The sequence below is a fragment of the Aotus nancymaae genome, unplaced genomic scaffold (genome assembly GCF_030222135.1).
Source record: "Aotus nancymaae isolate 86718 unplaced genomic scaffold, 86718_ANA_hifiasm-v0.15.2.pri h1tg000022l_1, whole genome shotgun sequence".
NCBI lineage: Eukaryota > Metazoa > Chordata > Mammalia > Primates > Aotidae > Aotus > Aotus nancymaae.
Genome location: NW_026988435.1, coordinates 7,441,896 through 7,458,355, shown reverse-complemented (window position 1 = coordinate 7,458,355; position 16,460 = coordinate 7,441,896). Strand labels below are relative to the sequence as shown.

General features: G+C 35.8%; 1 pseudogene; it reads left to right on the top strand.

Moving 5' to 3' along the window:
* The first annotated feature begins 452 nt into the window (after window positions 1-452).
* LOC105718808 (little elongation complex subunit 2-like) lies at window positions 453-3,304 on the top strand (annotated as a pseudogene).
* Window positions 3,305-16,460: the final 13,156 nt, after the last annotated feature.

Here is a 16,460-nt window from a genome sequence, read left to right as displayed (position 1 = left end):
TTGAGAGGTTCAAGACTTCAACCGAGAAAGTAACTACAGATCTGGTAAAAATATCAGGAGAACGAGAATTAGAAATGGAATCTGAGGATGTGACCAAACTACTACAACCTTGTGGTAAAATTTGAGCAGATTAGGAGTTCCTTCTATGAATAACCTAAAGCAGCAGTTTCTTCAGAAATGAAATCTATTTCTAGGGAAGATGGTATGACCATTATTGAAATGACAATGCAAATTACATAACTTGAGCCACATCCTTTGAGTATGCTCTTTCCCGGATGCATGCGACGATGTGAGGAATGGAGTGGAGCGTGTCTGGTGTGTGGGTGTGGCCTGGGCAAGAGCAACCACAGACAGTGATTTGAGTAAATTCTGGAGAAATCCTGCCTCTATTGGAGCCTTCGCAGCCAGGCAGCTGTGAAGTGTAAGCTGGAGTGAAGCAGAAATCTAGGAAGATGAGCTCCAAGAAGGTCATGAGTGAACCAAGACCGAATTGGGGTATTTCCCCCCAAAATGGCCTTAAGACATTTTTCTCTCTAGAAAATTTTAAAGATCATTCCATGGCTCCCAATTTAAAAGAACTATGTGTTTTATCCAACAGAGAGAGCAGAGGAATTACGTGGACTTTTTGGTTAAATATGCAACGATTTCTGCACATTCCAAAGATGTTGGAATACATAAAAATGACTACTTGCAGTACTTGGATATGAAAAAAACACATAAACAAAGAAGTTACTGAGTTCCTAATGCTTTTGCAGAATTCTGCAAAGAAATATGCACAGGATTATAATATGCTTTCCGAGAATTCCTGTCTCTTCACAGAGAAAATTTTGAGAGCTTGCACTGAACAAGTGAATAGGAATCCAGATTTGATACTCTCCATGAGGTCATCAGTTTAATGGTATTCTTCCCTTTCAGAATACAGATGGGATTAAAGTTAGAAAAAACTCTTCTTGCATTGGGCAGTGTAAAATATGTGAAAACAATATTTCCCTCAATGCCTATAAAGTTGAAGCTCTCAAAAGACGATATATCTAACACTGAAATGCCAGAACAAACAGCTGAAACTATGTATTATAATATTTGTAAAGATCCAAAGGCAGAGAAGCTTGTTTCAAGATATCATCCTGAGACAGCTCTAACTAGTCCATCATTATTTACCTTATTAAATTACCATGAACCAACATACAAGGAACAGTGGGAAATTCCAGTGCTTATTCAAGTAATACCTGTTGCAGGTTCAAAGTCAGTTAATGTATATTAATTCACCACTTCCCTGAAAGAAAATGACTTTAAGAGAGACAAATCAAATCTTTCATGAAGTTCCATTAAAATTTGTGATGTCCAAAAACACATCTGTTACAGTCTCTGCATTCTTTATGGACAAACCTGAAGAGTTTGCATCTGAAATGAGCATGCCCTGTGAAGTCAATGAGTGCCGAAAAACTGAGACTTGAAACCTTGTATCTGGATTTTGATGATGATGTCACAGAACTTGAAACTTTTGGAGTAACCACCACCAAAGCGTCACATTCACCAAGTCCAGCAAGTACTTCCACAGTCCCTAGCATGACAGATTCTCCTACAGCCCCCAAAGCAGGAACTACACCTGTGGCCCCAAGTGCACCAGACATTTCTGCTAATTATAAAAGTTTATCTCAGATTCCAATAGAACAACTGCAGAAAAAGAAACAACTGGTCACTGGTATGGATGGAGTGAAAACATAAAGATGATTAGGAATTTGAATCATGTGGTGATAAGGCATCAAATTCTGGCAAGTCTTTGATGCAAGATAGTGACTTGAAAACATCTGATGACTTACAGTTAGAAAATTCTCAGGAAACTGAAACTTATAATAAAAATGATATGATTATTGATGTGGTACATGCTGATGGTAAAAGACCCAATGTTCTGGAAAACCTAGACAACTCAAAGGAAAAGACTGTTAGATCAGAAGCAGCTAAAACTGAAGATACAGTTATCTGCAGCAGTGATACAGATGAATAGTGTTTAATCATTGATACAGAGTGTAAAGATAATAGTGATGGAAAGACAGCTGTTGCGGGTTCTAACTTAAGTTCTAGACCAGCTAGTCCAAATTCTTCCTAAGGACAGGCTTCTATAGGAAACCAGAATAACACTGCTTGTAGTCCAGAAGAGTTGTGTGTTTTAAAAAATCTATCAGACGAGTATATAAAAAATTCGATCCAGTTGGAGAGATTTTAAAAATGCAGGACGAGCTCTTAAAGCCAATTTCCAGAAAAGAACCCAAATTGCCCTTACTAAATTTAGAAAATTCTAAACAGCCTTCTGTTTCTGAGCAATTGTCTGTTCCTTCAGACTCCTCTAGTTGGCAGAAATCTGGATGGTCACCTGCATTTCAGAAGCACAAAGGATGACTGCCATGTGAACTTCAGGACTATATTGAAGATACATCAGAATACGTAATTCCTCAGGAAGAAAATTTTGTTTATAAGCTATTTAGCCTGCAAGACCTCCTGTGACTTGTGTGCTGCAGTGTCTTGTCCAAGTAGAGACAAGACCACATTCTAAAAAATGTAATAAAATCAGAAGACAATTTCCAGTTTACGTACTACCAAAAGTAGAGTATCAAGCTTGTTATATAGTTGAAGCTCTGACTGCAAGTGAACTTTGTCTCTTATGGACTGAAACTTTATTGCATTCCAACAGCTCATTTTATGTTGGGCAAATTGATGCATTTACTTCAAAGCTTTTTCTACTGGAAGAAATTACCTCAGAAGAATAAAAAAAAACTTTCAGAACTCAAGACTTCCAATTTATTTAACATCCTCCAACACATTCTAAAGAAATTAAGCAGCTTGCAGGAAGGTTCCTACTTGTTATCTCATGCAGCAGAAGATTCTTCACTTCTGATCTATAAAGACTCTGATACAAAAGTTACGAGGACAACATACAATTTGTATAAACCACATTGTGGCTTTCCTGGTGTACCTTCCAGGCTTTCAGTTCCCTGCATCACGTTAGATCCCAGCCTGTTATTACCATATCATATCCATCATGGAAGAATCACCATGATGTATTTTTCCACCTTAATCACTGGATACCACAACACAACAAAAGGTTGGTGGAAAGAGAAATATAACTTGTATTTTTTCACCTAAATCACTGGATACCACAACACAAAAGGTTGGTGGAAAGAGAGTGCCTACACACAGCCACAGGAATCCAGTTTCCATAGGAACCGAAAGCAGTTGTTTGCCTGCTCAGCAAGTTGAAACTGAAGGAGTGGCTCCAAATAAAAGTAACTTGAGGACTGTACCTTGAAAAATTAAATTTCAAAAAAAAAATCATAACAATGTTTAATTTAGAAAGGTTTGAGGGGAAATATGACTAGAAGATCAGTAGGCAAGAGGCACATTTTTCTTGTAATATCCTCAAGAGTTATTAGAGTGCCTTGAAAAAATATGTTGGCTATGTGAAGGAATGTTTCAACTAAAATGGAATGTTATACTTTTCACCCTTAAAGTTTGAAGAGGATCTCGATGTGTTTTAACATTATCATGGCAGGGAAACATATAAAGAAGAAAAATGTTTTTACAGTAAATTTTTTCTAAAAACTGTAAATAGAAAAATAATTTGCTTTTTTATCAAGAACAACACTTATCATTATGTATTATGTTAGTTATATTGCCAGTCTGTTAAGACTGACTCAAAACATTAAATATTGCCACTTTGGAAGATAATTAATGGCATTGCAAACCTTGTTTCTGACCCATTTTGACTATTTTTATATACTCTTAAAATGATGAATGTTGCAGGTTAATAAAGTTAATACCTTTGAAAAATTACATACAAAGAACTAAAACAGATTCACAAGAAAAAACAAAAAAACAAACCAACCCATCCAAAAGTGGGCGAAGGATATGAACAGACACTTTTCAAAAGAAGACATATATGAGGCCAAGAAACATGAAAAACTGTTCATCATCACTGATTATTAGAGAAATGCAAATCAAAACCACATTGAGCCACATCTCACACCAATTAGAATGGCGATCATTAAAAAATCTGGAGACAGCAGATGCTGGAGAAGATGTGGAGAAATAGGAACACTTTTACACTGTTGGTGGGAGTGTAAACACATTATGGAAGACAGTGTGGCACTTCCTCAGGGACCCAGAAATAGAAATTCTATTTGACCCAGCAATCTCATTACTGGGTATGTACCCAAAGGAATATAAATTGTTCTAGTATAAAGACACGTGCACACGTATGTTCATAGTGGCACTGTTTACAATAGCAAAGACCTGGAACCAACCCAAATGCCCATCAACGATAGACTGGACAAGGAAAATGTGGCACCTATACACCATGAAATACTGTGGAACCATAAAAAATGATGAGTCTATGTCCTTTGTAGGGACATGGATGAATCTGGGTATCATCATTCTCAGCAAACTGACACAAGAACAGAAAATCAAACACCGCATGTTCTATTTCATAGGCCATATTGAACAATGAGAACACATGGACACAGGGAGGGGAGCATTGCACACTGGGGTCTGTTGGAAGGGGGCCAAGGGAGGTTCCTTGGGGGGAAGGTTGGAGAGGGACTACATGGGGAGAAATGCCAGATGTAGGTGATGGGGGGATGGAGGCAGCAAACCACATTGCCATGTATGTACCTATGTAATAATCCTGCATGATCTGCACATGTACCCCAGAACCTAAAGTACAATAAAACAAAAAAGAAAAAAAAATTACATAAGTTAGTTAAGAAAGCAGTAGAATGGTTTCATAAGATTGACTCCCATTTTGAAAGAAGTTTTAATTTGTATGAAATGCTATCAAACAGCACCACATGCTATAGAGAAATCTTTCAAAAAAGGAAAAGTCAATTGACCAGTCAAATTTTATTTTTCTTATCTTTTAAGAAATTGCTACAGCCACCACAACCTTTACCAACACCATCCTGATCTATACGCAGCCATAAGCATTGAGAAAAGACCTTCTTCTAGCTAAAAGTTTATGACTCCCTGAAGGCTCAGGTGATCATTAGCAGTTTTTTTCTTTTTTTCTTTAAGATGGATCTGTCACCCAGGCTGGAGTGCACTGGCACAATCTAGGTTCACGGCAACCTCTGCCTCCCAGGTTCAAGCCATTCTCCTGCCTCAGCCTTCCAAGTAGCTGGAACTACAGGTGTGTGCCACCACACCCGGCTAATTTTTGTAGTTTTCATCGAGACAGGGTTTCATCATGTTGATCAATTGACCTCGATCTCCAGACCCCGTAATCTGCCCGCCTCGGCCTTCCAAAGTGCTAGGATTACAGGCGTGAGCCACCACACTTGGCAGAGCATTAACATTTTTTAGCAATAAAGTATTTTTAAATTAAGATACATACATTTTTTTTATACATTGTGCTGTTGAACACAGAACAGGGTACAATATTTATAAACATAACTTTCATATGTCTTGGGAAATGAAGAAAAATTGTGTGACTTGCTTTAGTTCAATATTTACTTTTTTGAGGTGATCTGGAAGTGAACTCACAATATCTCCAATGTATGCCTTTATTTATTACTATTAATATTCCATATGAAAGAAAGTATGAATACCTCAGTGTTTAATTACTTGAAAGTATAAAGGAAACACTTTAGCATGTGTACATTATCATCACTAGTTATATTTCTTTTTTTTTTCTTTTTCTTTCTGGTTTTCTTTACACTAGTTATATTTCTTTAAGTGATAAAGAGAAAAAAAAAACTAGAGAGAAAGCCATTGCTGGGAAAATTAGGCCAGAGTTTGTCCAGGAGCGTACAGGAATACCTCAAAATAGTAACAAGTTTGACAATGAGATAGGCCAAAAAATGGAGAACTAAGTTCTAGAATACATTTTGACAGAAGGATATATATAACATTAGAATAACTATTTACGATCTCTGGGCTTCTTTTATTCTTACCTTCAGAGTAAGGAGTGTTGGATGACATGGCAAGTAAAATCCTTTGATTTATTATTATATCACCTTGCTTGGAGGTGTATCACAAGTAATATATCCTATTGGATGTAAGTTGAATTTGTATATTTCTTTTTTCTCTTACTCTGTTTTTTGTAACAAGACAATGTTGTGAAATAATGATCAAGAGGCGTTCCACTTTATAACATTACTACTCCCCTCATTTTTTTCTGAAATGACCTCCCAACACCCCATAGCAGTTAATCAGTTATTACCATCTCAGACGAACTTTTTAAAACAGTGGAGAAATTGATAGACTGATTCAAAGTATAACATTTGAAAGAATCCCCACAGAGCAATTTTAAAATTTATTCAAGTATTTATGTGTATGTGTGTGTGTGTGTGTGTATGTATGTATGTATTTTGTATCACAGAAGGAATCTCAACATCCTGGGATGCCAAAGAAGAAGAAAAAAGCAGAGCGTTAGATGGATGTTGAGGGTCTCTTATCTATCAGCACTCCGCAGTCCATTAGCTATAGGTCCCCAAATACATTTTGTGGATCGAGTAATTAAGAGAACTTGTACGTCCAACTTTCTTTTGAAGCCAGAAGGGCAGAGCAGACTGGCAAAAGTTTCTACCACCCCCTAGAGAGGGAAGCAGTAAAGGAGTAATAGCTGTTTGTAGCCAAGGTCAAAGAGGTCAATTATAGAGGCCAATAAAAGATGATGTACCTGAGACACTGGGAATTTTATAAATAAGCCAATTAGAGGCTTAATTCATTTTTTGGCAAGCAATTATGAATCTCCTAACTTTTTTCTGGTGTTATTTTATTATAGCCATCTCAAGTTATCAACAGCAGCCTGCCACTTTTCCCCATCTAAGAAAACCCTAGCTGTCATTCTCCTCCTTTTACCTTTTGCCGGAATATTTTGTTTTTACGTTAACTGCACAGGTAGAATAAGAAAAGAACCTTAGGCTAGAATTAATCTTTTACCATGCTTATATTCATATCACAGAGGCCAAAGCCCTATGAGACAATTTCCAGTAAGCAGTAATCCTGATTTCATTGTTCATAGCAAGCAGGGAAGGCATTATTCTATGAAACATGATTAAATTTCATGTTGGGAAGAAAGTTTGATTGTGAAACTACCTAGACATTTTTTGTGCTTAAGTGAAGGACAGAAATTTGAAAATGGTAACACTGAGAAGTTACTACATTTCACACATTCCCCTTAAACTAATAAGGTAATTTTAACCTCCATGTTTATTAAATAATGTCGGTGAAAAGAAACTATTTCAAAGGAGATGTAAGGGTATTTCTTAATTTCGGTTTGTCTTCCAAGAAGTTACTTTAAGTGTGTAAACATTAATTTTGATTTTGCATGCCATTTTTCTCACCCCATGTCTGGCACATAATAGACTCTCAATAAGTAGTTAGTTTTTTTTGTTGTTGTTGTTGATTAGCAATATTACTATTAATATCACTCAGTAACTTAATGCAGTTTATAAGGCTGAAAATATATTTATATACATATATATATGTATATAAACTATTCAACATATTTCAGTTGACTTTATTTCATAAAATAAAGTTCATTGCTTGAAATGTTAAGTCCACAAATAAACACAGATTTTACTAATTTTGTAGGTGCACAACATTGGAAACAAAGAATCAAATATAAAATACAGACATTGGCCAGGCGCAGTGGCTCATGCCTCTAATCCCAGCTTGGGAGGCTGAGGTGGGTGTATCACTTAAGGTCAGAAGTTTGAGACCGGCCTAGCCAACATGGCGAAATCCCTGTCTCTACTAAAAATTACAAAAATTACCTGTGCATGGTGGCCTGTGCCTCTGATCCCAGCTACTCAGGAGGCTGAAGCACGAGAATCGCTTGAACCTGGGAGACAGAGGTTGCAGCGAGCCGAGATCGTACCACCACACTCCAGCCGGGGTGACAGAGTGAGTCACTATCTCAAAAAATAAACAAAATATATATATAAATATATAAACTACAGACATTGTAAAAATATACTGGTTTTATGGATTATCTATTTGAAAACATTAAAATAACTGATGTTGAATCTGAAATGCTGAAATGTATTGCAATAATGGTGAAAATGGCATCATGGATTAATTTTATGAAATAAACAACCTATTTTTTGAAAAAAGTGCCCCTTAGAGATTGTAATGATCACCAAGTAAAAGCACAATAAATCTTGAAATAAATTGATTATATTTCAGAAATCCTTCCCTTCCTTCAACACAGAGTAATCTCTCTCCTAGATATTGATACATGAGATTTTTGATGAAAAACTGAAACTCTGGACCAGAAAATAGATTTGGGAAGCATCAGTCTTTTGCCCTTTCTCAAAATACAGACATAACTGAAGTGTCAAAAGTGGAACTGACAGTGATGGCCGAGCATCTGACAGCTCAAACACAGCTTGCTGTCAGTCTGATGCTGCCAAGCAGGAGATGGCATGATTCCACCATATGAATACGTCTGTTATCATGAGGTTAGGACTGGTTTTTGCCTTCGTGTGATTGGAGCTTATTATTATTATAATGAAGCATTGCTTACCACTTAGTCTACAACTTCAGGGCCAATATTCAAATCTTCATTTCCCTAGTTGCCCAGGATGTGCTTGCAATTTTATCTCCCTTTGAATATACCCGATCAGAATGAAAAAAAAAAAAATGGATGAGAGGGCCGATATTCAGTGGCACATTTGAGATCTGTCATATTTCCTCATTTGCATGGCATTGTACTATGAAATCAAGTTTTGGATTCTAATTTTCTGGCTCAGTCAGATGATTTGAACTGGTGATGTCGGCACTTCATGATGCTGATGCCAAGTGTTGTTTATGCTTTTGTGTCCTCCAGCGACACGTAAATCCATCCTGCATCCACAAGCTGTCAGAGGGAAAGAAAGGCACTGGTCACTAATCTTGTCATGATCAACACTGCTCTCAGCACCCTGCTTTACATCTTGGCCTGGATCGGAATGAGCTGGCAATATAAATGTGTACCTTGTATATCCTTTCTGTCTTTGCCATCACTTGATCTTCTTTTCTCTTGACATTCTTTTAAACCATGTTAGACAGGTGTTATTCAAAGTTGAAAAACATATCTCTGCTAAAGAGTTTCATGCGTATGTGTTAAACGGCTATCGAAGAATTTATTAGGGTTTTGCAGAAGCAAGCAGTACCTCCAGGTTCCTTTTTCTTCCTTCTGAATTCTATTTTAGTTAACGGGCTGAGTATAAAGGAGAAGCCACTGCACAATGTGATATGAACAGCAATAAGACTGAAAGTTCCCTGCCTAAATGGCCCCATTAAATCCGCCATTGCCCCCTTGATGGCCCATGATGGCTCATTTCTTTCACAAAGAACACTACCAGTGTCAATGTCATGTTCAATAATCATGGACTGCTGTTCTCAGAAAAAAAAAAAATATGTCTTTCCCAAACAGTGAATGTTGAGCTTCAATGCTTCAAATTATTCTCAGTCTTTCAACTCTCAGAATGACTAGACACAGAATTTTATTTTCTTTTTCTTAGCATTTTTTATTAATACACTTGGCTGTTCTTTTTGCCTTCAGATAAAATACCTTATTCTGATGTCTACGGAGATGAGTTCTTTGTTTGCTCACAGTCCAGGTGCATAAGTAAACAACCTTACTTTGGGAAGCCTTTATTTTCTACAATATAAGGACAATTTTTTAAAGAAGCCAATATTTTATACTTATCACTTCAGCCTGGATTGGAGCCTGAGACTCATTTTGCAACCTGCACAAGTTTTTGGTACTCGTAAATTTGTTGTTGCAAAACTTGCTCTTTCTATCTTCGGCCTAATATCAAAAGCTTTATACTTTCAATTTCTGGGGGAAAAAAACTCCTAATATTTTGAATTTATCTGATCTTTTATTTATGCATATCCATAATAGGAAACATGGCTTAATAGAATGGACTTCAAATAACTTTGAAGGCAAATTGATCTTAGCTCCAACCCTAACTCTAACACTTTCTATTTGTGTGCTTTCTGGCAAGATATTTAAACTCCACATCCCTCAACTGATTCAATAATAATAATAACAAAAACACTAACCTTGCAACGTTTTTGTAAGAAGCAAAAACATTATTTACAAAGTACCTAAAACATTTCCTTATATACAAACAAAGCTTAATATGTAATAACTCTATATTTTATTTATCAAATTACCAAGCTCTTTCAGTTATAGGGAAGCCCTGCTTATTAGTAAAAAAACTAAACTAATGCAGGTAAAATGAACATCTAGAGCATTCTTTAATTAAATAAAAGATACCCAGAGATCTGATTTTGTAGAGAAAGATAAAGTTTATAAAAGCTGTGTAGACCTTTTAATTGCTTTTGTTTTCATTCGAGATTTTATTGTGGATCCATTAAATTGTGTGTGCACATGAGATCTCTTCTGCACTGGCTGACAGTGCTGCCTTCTTCCTGTCTTTTATCTGTAATACATTTGAGAGCCTATCAATAATCTCAACTCCCAAACAAGCCAGATCTGTTTCCATTTCTCTGTCTTAGAAATGGCTCCGTCAGGTTTATTTCTTAATTCATTAATCCAGTTTCATCGCTCAACAAAATATATGATCAATTCCAACACATATCCACTGGTTGATGACATAGCTCAGAAATGTTTCTCTTTCCATGATATGAAAACGATAGTTTCAGTGGTACCTAGCTCAAAAATGTGACGTCCTTCAAGCTTCTCTTTCAAGTAGTTCCCCAGAACTACTTTGGAAGTGTCCCCTTTGGTTAGCCAACAAAATAACCGTTGTTTTATATATGGAAAAAGAAAAATTGGTTTTTGTATATATCCTTTTCTACTTGTCACCACTAGTCCCACTAATTCCTATTCAAGAGGTCCCATATGAGGTCATTTCAAGAGTAGCATATACTTCTAACTCTTCTTGAATTTATAGACTTCATGAGACATCACTTTAGATTCTCACTCAGATTGACCTTAGAGTAAAATGAATAATTTTTGAGATACTATGTTTTTAGGAAATACTCTAAGGGTGAAAACATTTAGACCATGTGGAAGAGCAAATAGAAACTCTGTACTAGCTGCTTCTGGCTGGTCCTCATCTGATTTATCGGAGCCCCTCTTTATCTTCAGCTCTCTCCCTGAAGGAAAGCTAGCCTAACCATGCACTGATTATACTTTCACTAGCAGGATACTCTCTGAAGTGATGTGAAAATCTTCCTGAGAACAGAGATTTTTGGAGGGAGACTTTCCAAGGATTATCTCAGATATTGAAAAGAATCTGTGAGTCAGAAACATCCTCACGACAGTAATTCTGTTGGCTCCCAGATATTCATATTTTTGGTTGCCAGTTCTGGGCTGTGTCATTTTGAGTCAGAAAAAAATTATAATATCCCACAGTGTAACTCTCCAAAGAAAGTACTCAGTGTCTGGCATATTTTTCCCCTGTTCCTCATTGATGCTTTCTTATTGACCTTTCTTTTTTGTTCCAATTTAGAATCTGTTAATCTGTTACCCCTGGGAGGTATGAATTTCCATATTCTGGTTGATTTATATGGATTTCCTGTAAACTGAAGACTGCAGGATGAAATCAATCACTGTGATGCTTATTGGAGTAGCCCAGGATAAGACTTAAAAAACACCTGATCTTTTCCATTCTTATTAGGACTGAAATTAGGGCATACTATTTTCATGATGCTTCCTGTGCTGGAAAGATTATTTTGAGAACCTCACACTGATAAGAGAAGAAGAGGAACATGACATTTTGTACCTTTAGCTGACGTTTTATGATGTTGATAAAAGAATATCTGAAGGTTTTATCTGACCCTTTCAATAACTGTTGAGTGTTACAGGACTTCTGTGTGTAGGAATATGATTAGTATCCCAGAATGTAAGAAATTGCTGCATTAACTCAGTTTAGCTATCATACCAGCATTCACTATAAATGGGAATAGTTCTGAAATTCTGAGTTATATTCTCATGTTGGAAGGAGAGTTGTTAGTGTGTTTAATTTCATTTGCTTTCTTATGAGATATTTTTCTTACTGTTCTTCTGCATATAGAAATGTCCCATGTAGATTCAGTCACCAAAAATGATGTAAATATGTATTACTTCCTTTTAGACAGTGTTAAATAGCATTCTGAAAGCCCCTAATATTAACAGGTATACTTTTTTTTTTTTAAAAAAAACTACCTGATAAAATACTGAGACCCAAAGCTTGGGTCTTTTCTTTGTAGTTAAACTACATTTCATTTTTTCTTTTCTCTTTTTTTTTTAGTGTCCAGATTTCCATTTGTCATGGAAATTTAAAATTAAGCCTCTCCAATGTGCACATTTTAATTTAATATGAGGAAATGTAATTTATTATTTGGCACAGATTTATTGTTGTAAAAAGCTCCCACTGATGTCATGGTGAATTCTGTGCATGAAATGAGGGCAAACAAATGATTCATTTTTCATGAATATTAACAATCAATGTTACATTCTCCTAAAACTGCAGTATAAGATTCTTTACCAAAATGCTCAGCTGTATTTAGATATATTTATTTCGCTAAAGCTATGAGACAGAGAAAAGTTTTATGAAAAATAATGGTGTGGTTGGTATAACCACAAAGAGTGACATGGGATAAAAAGTCAATTTCCAGGTCAATTTGATTGCAAGAGATCCATGACTTCCCATGGTCAAGCGGTAATAACCCTATAGGTAGGATCACCTTCTTACTTGTGATTTTCAGTAAAGACATTGCTGTCCTGTCTCTGTTGATGAGATCTTATGAAATAATTCTTATTTTCACAAACTGCATCATAGCAATAAAGATCTTGATGAATCAGCCCATCTTTCATTCAACACATATTTATTAAATTTATTACATGCCTTTGCTAGATATCTGAGACAAACCAACAAACCAGATTGACAATGTCACCAACATATCAAGGAGCTTATATTCTAGTGGGGAAGGATAACAATAAACCAAGATAAATGGGATAATTACAAATTATAAGTATTACTAATGTTATGAAGTTTTTCCTATTTTTCTAATTGAAATCTGATTGCTTTCTAAAGCCCAATGCATTATAAGGTGATTAGTGAATAATAATTTTTTAAATCACTAATTAATGCCCTTGGTTATGTTTTATTTAAAACACACACACACACACACACACACACACGGAGAGAGAGAGTTCTGTTTGTTTTAGTTTTCTCTGTGTCTTTTTCAGGTCAATATTTCAATAAGAAAATGCTAAATGGATTTAGCTTACCACACCACTGAGTTAAACAATTTATGAAATACTTACATACTCATTTTCATTTCCTAGGGCTGACATAATAAATTATTCCAAACTGAGTGTCTCAAAACACCTTAATTTTTTTCTCTCAAAGTTCTAGCATCCAAAATTAAGAGTGGCAGGGTTGATTTCTTCTGTAGGCTCTGAGGGAGAACCCATGCCTTTCTCTCCCCGTTTCTGTTGCCTGTAGGCAATTGTTGGTGTTCCTTAGCTTGTAGATGCATTATTCCAGTCTCTGTCTCCATCTTCACATGGTCTCCTCCTCTGTTTCTCTGTGTCTCAAATGTCCCTGTACTTATTCTTACAAAAACAAAGGTCACTGGGCTTAGGGCCCATCATAATTTGGGATGATCTTATCTTTAAATCATTACATATATATGCAATGACCCTTATTCCAAATAAGATCAAATTAACGTAGATAACAGGGGGATGGATGCAGCAAACCACCAAGGCATTTGTATACCTAAATGAACCTGCATGTTCTGTACATGTACTCTAGAACTTAAAGTATAAAAAAATGAAAAATGAAAAAATAAAAAAAGATAAAATTCTGAGAGGCATCTTCTGGTGGAAAAACATTCACCCACCACACTTGTAAATCACAATTTTATTCATTCCTGAGCATGTAGATAAGTATTATTTGTTAGCTTAACAAGTTCACTCCCCCATCATCATTTTAAAACATAAACTTACAGCCATGAAACATGGGCAAGTTATTTCTCCTCTATCTGTTGCATGTTCCTCATCTACAATATGCTGGAACTGCAAGGAGAAATAGTAGAATCCACCTTTATAGCTGGAGATACCAACACCCTGCTGCATGTAATGGACAGATTCAATAAGCAAAATATCCGTAAGAACATAGTTGAACTATACAGCACCATCAATCAACTGGATTTAATTGACATAAAATACTTCATATAACAACAAGAGAATGCACACTTTTCTCAAGCTCATACAGAACATTAACCAAGATAAACCACATTTTGAGCCACATAAAACATCTTAATAGATATAAAAGAACAGATATCATTCAAAATATGTTTTCAGAACATAATGGAATTAAACTAGAAATCAATAACATAAATATGCCTGGACATTTCCAAAATTTTTGTAGACTAAAAACACTTTTAAATAACACCCGGGTCAAATACATCTTAATATAAATTTTAAAAATGCCTTAAACTAAATTAAAACAAAACAAAACATCAAAATATGTAGAATGTTATACTTACAGATTTTTTTTCCCCAAGACGGAATTTCGCTCTTGTCATCCAAGCTGGAGTGCAATGTTGTGATCTCAGCTCACTACAACATCTGCTTCCTGAGTTCAAGTGATTCTCCTGCCTCAGCCTCCCAAGTAGCTGGGACTACAGGTGTCCACCACTATGCCTGGCTAATTTTTGTATTTTTTGTGGAGACTGGGTTTCATCATGTTGGTCAGTCTGGTCTCGAGCTCCTGACCTCAAGTGATCTGCCCACCTCAGCCTCCAAAAGTGCTGAGATTACAGGTGTGAACCACCACACCTGGCCTACTTACAGAAAACTTTTTTAGGATTGACTCTATCTATTCAAAAAGAAGAAAAATCTAATATCAATAATCTAATCTTTCATTTTGGAAAATCAGATAAAATTATAAAATTAATTCAAAGTAAGTGGATTAAACAAATAATACAAATTAGGTGAGAAGTCAACAAAATTATAAACAAAATGAATAGAAAATGAGAATAATATGCAAAGTACTTTGGCAAGCCAGATTCCAATGGTTTTATAAAACAAAGAAACTAGAAAACATGAAAGAGATTTTTCAGAAATGATAGGCACCCAAGATTGAAAATCGCAGTAACTGTGAATATCTATTGTTGATATAATATCACATGCTTTCAGAGGTAAACTAGAAAAGCATTTTTATGGTGCAAAAATGTTCAAAATTTACTATTTAATGGTTTAAGACACCTTATCAATTATATATATATAATTTACTCTATATTAAAGTCCTTTATAAACAGTAAAGCGAGTATTTTTATCATGATCCTCAGGTTAAAAATAGCTATTATCTCAGACATGTGATCTTATGAAAATCTACCTATATATTTCTATAAAGCTAATGTGCCAAATTTAAAGAAATTAGGCAGGAATACTGTCTAGAAGAGCAGTCATTTTGGGTTATAACAATTGCTTCACAGCTAAATCTTAACAAATTTTGAGTTTTGCAACACTTGCTTAAAATGTATACTAGTACTGACAAAATTATTACCCTGATATGTAACATGCTGGTACCTAGCATGATAAATCTGTTTTTTAAACAATGAAAGTATCAAAAGTAAAGAGAGAGAGACTATGATAATGTGAGATAAAAATTGGTGTAAACATAGTCTACAATGGAGTAAGGCATAGAGATCAGGCAGAATAACACTTATTTATAGAACATCTGTATAAAAACTGCCCAACATATATTTTAAATAATATTTTACCAATATTTCTGATATTTCCACCTAATCACACAAATAAACATCTTGCCAGCTGTTGCAAGTCAGGATTCCTAGGAAAACCATTCTGAGATGGAGTTTAGAGTGCAAGCATTTTATTAGAGAGCTGTTGGGTTCACCTACTTTGGTAATACATAAAGCAACTAGGCAGAGGGAGAAGTTGAGCCTCAGTGGAGGTGTCAGCCAAGTCAACTGCAGCCAGGATAACTATTTATATTTATCCTGAACTGGAGTGAGAGAGTCAGATCTTTGCAGCCCTATAGTGATTATCAGATGCAGGCTGGCCCTGGAAGAAGGTATGACCTTGAGCAATGCACCTGTCTGCAGCCAAGGCAAGCCCAGTGTGGTGCTGGCAGATGAGAACTAGCTACGCAGACAGTTCTTCTAGCAGCTGCATTCTTGAAGGGAGATCTGGGAGAAGCCTACTCCTTGAACCACTTGGAACCACTTAACAGCCCAGGACTCTAATGAACCTCTCTTCTTAGAGAAATTTGGTTGAAGCTGATGAGTGAGAAAACCATGTACACTACTATGACAACTGGTCTTAGAACCCCAAACATTACTTTTGCTTTGCTTCTCTATCATCCATTCTATATTCCCTTTCCCTCAACATCAATTAGCAGTTTTGCTGATCTTCCTGGCATGATAAATACTATAATCTCTGAAAAATTTGAGCCATTGTTCCTCAGGTTCTTATCAAATTATGGTTGTTGCAT